The 4,356-nt window shown below is 42.4% G+C and overlaps 1 protein-coding gene across 1 annotated transcript in view; it reads left to right on the top strand.

Annotated features, from left to right (window-relative positions):
- The first annotated feature begins 1,528 nt into the window (after positions 1–1,528).
- Positions 1,529–4,356, top strand: part of cdc42se2 (CDC42 small effector 2) — a 281,063-nt gene continuing 278,235 nt past the window's right edge. The window contains exon 1 of the mRNA XM_043714273.1: positions 1,529–1,649. The gene's annotated coding sequence lies outside the window, so the exon portion shown is untranslated. The remainder of the gene's footprint in view (positions 1,650–4,356) is intronic.

Raw genomic sequence — 4,356 nt, 5'->3', positions numbered from 1 at the left:
ATGATCTGTATGGAGTTTGCACATTCTCCCAGTGTCTGTTTTGGTTTCCTCCAGGTGCTCCAGTTTCCTTCCCACAGTCTAAGGATGTGCAGGTTAGGTGAATTGGCAATGCTAAAATGTCCCATTGTGTTCAGGGATGTGTACATTAGTCAGGGGAATGGGTCTGGGTGGGATGCTCTTCGGAGGGTCAGTGTGGACTTGTTGGGCCAAGGGCCTGTTTCCATACTGTAGGGATTCTGTAAAAAAAAAATTCTATTCAAGTAACATTCTTGTCTTTTTGTTCTTCCTTCCAAACAACTTCACATTTTTTTCCACATTATAATGCATACTTCGGTTGCCAACCTCTTATTTATTTATATATCAATTTATCTCTATAACATGTTTGTATCCCTCTTGAAACTTACTTTTCACCAGTTTTGTGTCGCTGTGTTATTACCTGGGATAGAATAATCAAATTTCTTCCAGTCTTTCACCATTCTGTTTTTGTACGACCTGCCACTGGCTACTTTAAACTCAGAGGTTTTGCCTCAGTCTAACATTGTTTCCAGAAGCCTATGAGTCACGCCGATTATGAAAGTCTGCAGCAGACTACTAGACCGGCTTTCGGCAATTACATCAACTTGCAATTTTACATCATCTTTAATGTAATTAAAAATAAAAATGCTTCACATTGAGCGATTACCAAACACATCTGGTCGGCATGGACGGGTTGGACCGAAGGGTCTGTTTCCATGCTGTACATCTCTATGACTCTATGCCAACTTGAGACAACCCAATGAACTGATATTCATTTCGACAAAATTCAATACAACTGCTTGTCTCTGCACATATTCAATTTGACCTACTGGGTGGATCGAGTTTATTTCTGGTCATATTTATAATTGATACTAGGAAAGATGTGCAAACACTTGACCAGCGAAGTCGTTTTAAAGACGGGTCTTAAACGGAGTAGAGATAGAAATGCTGAAATTCAGGGAAGAAATTCCACAGTTTGGTTTCCACTTTAATTAAAGGCATGCCCACTAACGGCGTAGAAAAGGAAATCAGGCATGCCAAAGAGACTAAATTGGAATAGAGATATCTTAACGGGTTGTGGAGGTTTCCCGGATGATAGCATGCCAACCATTCACGCATCCCGGAATCCTAGATTCCCCAATCTAAGAGTTTGTGTCTTTTCTCTCTTTACTACATTTGGCGTACATGATGTGTCGGTACCTGGGTTGGACTGGCGTGGACAAACTCAGAAGTCACACCACATCAGGTTATACTCCAACAGTTTTATTTGAAATCAAAAGCTTTCGGAAGATGGGGCTCCTCTCAGTAAGCTTGCGACTTCAAACAAACCTGTTGGACTATAATGTTTTGCGTCTCCTACTTTTGGTGTACAGTACGTAAGCGAGCAGATTTCAAAACTGCTTTGTGACGATGCTCTTCCAAGTGAGACCAGCAAAGGCGCTACTCACCATCTTTCAATTTCTTAGGGAAGACCGCCTTCTTAGTCTTGTCCTCTTTCTCTCAGTCATTATTTGCTGTTTCCCGTTTCTTTCTTCCAGGCAGCAGAGCTGTCCCCTCTACATTCAGAGCACAGAATCGCCAGCTTCCTTAGTAAAGCAATGCTTTAACGTTGAGCAACTTGAGCGAAGCTGTGGGTGAGTGAGCGGGAGCGCGAGGGACAGAATGGGGAAGGCAGTGTTCAGGCTGCCAGGGTTGGTAGAACTCAGAGCGCACGCCTTTCTGCAGCGCGTATGCAGGAACCATTCACAGACCTGGAGCTAAAGGCGCAGACTGAGTGAGGCGTGTGCACTTGACTTTATTTTTCGACATTTGATTTCCAGTGGGATTTCTTCACTTTTCCTTTTGTTTCTCTGTGGTTGAGTGAATGATGTGGAGTCTGCGGTGCATTCATTCATTCTGCAGAAAGGAAGCTTGACATGAGCACCATGTCCTTTTTTTTCCCGAAAAACAATCCTTTCTTCAGAATGAATGATTTCTGGTATCCATTACGATACCATTACCATGAATCAACAATTCAGCGTGTATTCCGCGGACAAAACAATTTGCCAGTTGCCAGTGCATGTGTTTTTGTTCAGATTTAAATGCCTCTTAACTAGGTTTTTTTAATTTCGTGAGCTCGGAAAGTGAGGATACATTAATTCTGAAATGTTCCTTTCTAAACCAAATAAAATGTTCCTGGTTTTAGATCTTGTGACTGGCATTTGAACGTGGTGAATTGATGGGTTAATGTTATGGATGTAGATGGAAGGTGTGTGACCAGCATCCATCTCTAGATATGAGGGGGAATCCCAAGACATTCTGTAAACACTTTAAAAACAAAAGAAAAACTAGGGAGAAGGTGGGACCACTCAAGGATAAAGGAGGCAACTTGTCTTTGGAGGCAGAGGCATGATCATAAATGACTACTTTGTTTCTGTATTCACCCAGGAGAAGGGCATGGCAGATAGTGAGATTTGTGTAGAGATTACTAATATGCTAGGAAGAAGTGGTAGTGGATCTTTTGAAGAACGTTAAGCTGGATAAGTCCCCAGGGCCTACGGGATTTACACCAGTTTATTGAGAGAGACATGAGGAGAGATTGTTGGGGCCTAGACCGAGATCTTTGTATCCCCACTAGCCAGTGGAGAGGTTCTGGAGGACTGGCAAGTCACTAATGTTGTTCCTCTATTCAAGAAGGGAAATAGGAATAATCCAGGAAACTATAGACTGATGAGTCTCACATCAGTGGTTGTGGAAGTATTGGAGGGAATTCTTAGGGATAGGATTGATATGCATTTGGAAAACCATGGCCGAGGGAGGGACAGTCAGCATGGCTTTGTGCAGGGCAGGGCATGTTTTCTAGGAGAAAGTGAGGACTGCAGATGCTGTAGATTAGAGCTGAAAATGTGTTGCTGGAAAAGTGCAGCAGGTCAGGCAGCATCCAAGGAGTAGGAGAATCGATGTTTCGGGCATGAGCCCTTCTTCAGGAATGAATCATATGGAATGATTCCTGAAGAAGGGCTTATGCCCGAAACGTCGATTCTCCTGCAATCTGCCAATAAGGGAAAGCATATCAAATGCCTTTCTCACTATCCAATCTACCTGTGACTCCATATTAGAGGAACTATCAACCTGAACCACAATGTATCGTTGTTCAGCAACATTCCACCAGGACCTTATCATGTACTGAATAGGTTATGCCCTGATTAGACTTTCCAAAATGCAGCCGCTCACTTTGATCTAAATTGAACTCCATCTGCCAGTCCTCGGCTCTTTGGCCAATCTGATCAAGATCCGTTGTGTTCTGAGGTAATCTTCTATGCTGGCTGGTTACACCTCCAATGTGTGTGCCATCTGCAAACGCACGAGCTATACACCTTATACTCACATCCACATCATTTATATAAATGACGAAATGTAGTGGACCCAGCACTGATCCTAGCGGAACACCACTGATAACATGCTTTCAGTCTGGAAATCAACCCCCCATCGACACCTTCTACCTTTTACCTTCGAGCCAGTTCTGTATCTAAATGGTTAGTTCTCCCTATATTTCGTGTGACCGAACCTTGTTAAGCAGTCTACCATGAGGAACATTGTTGGAAATCTTACTGAAATATATACAGTTCATGTACAGCGCTCTTGCCTCTTCAAACGTCTATGTTACATCTTCAAACAATTCAGTCAAGTTAGTGAGTCATGGTTTCCTATGCACAAAAACACGTTGACTATTTCTAATCAGTGCTTGCCTTTCCAAATGCATGTAAATCCTTTCCTTCAGGGTTCTTTCGAACACGGTGCCCACCAAAAATGTCAGACTCAACTGCACATTGTTACCTCCTTTTTCCTTTCCACCTTTGCTAAATCGTGGTGCCATCTTAGCCCAGCTTACCAGTATTTACCCGTCGTACAAATATCTCAACAAGGCACCACAATAATCACTTCCCTAAATTTCCACAGAATTCTAGGGCTCACGTGATGAGGTCCTCGGGAAATATACTTTATGCATGTTAACGGTTCCAGCACCTTGTCCTGTGTAATACGGGCATTTTTCCTTCCAAGATATCACTACTTATGTTGACTATAAACCACAGGAAATACAAATTGGGTCATTCAGCCCATCGAGTCTGCTCCACAATTCGACCATGGGTGATAATTTCTCAATCCCATTCTTCTACATTCCCCTGTAATTCTTGTTCCCCTTGATATTCAAGAACCGATCTAACTTAGTGTTAGATATACACAATAGAATGGCCTTCACAGCCGTCTCTTACAATGAATTTGGTAGATTCAAAATTAGTTGCCTGAGGACGATTGTCCTTATCTTCGTTCTAAATGGTTTTAATTTTAATGTAAGGTTTT

This window comes from Chiloscyllium plagiosum, chromosome 2 (assembly GCF_004010195.1).
Source record: "Chiloscyllium plagiosum isolate BGI_BamShark_2017 chromosome 2, ASM401019v2, whole genome shotgun sequence".
NCBI lineage: Eukaryota > Metazoa > Chordata > Chondrichthyes > Orectolobiformes > Hemiscylliidae > Chiloscyllium > Chiloscyllium plagiosum.
Note: the sequence above shows the minus strand (reverse complement) of the source record. Positions and strands in the feature narration are given on the sequence as shown.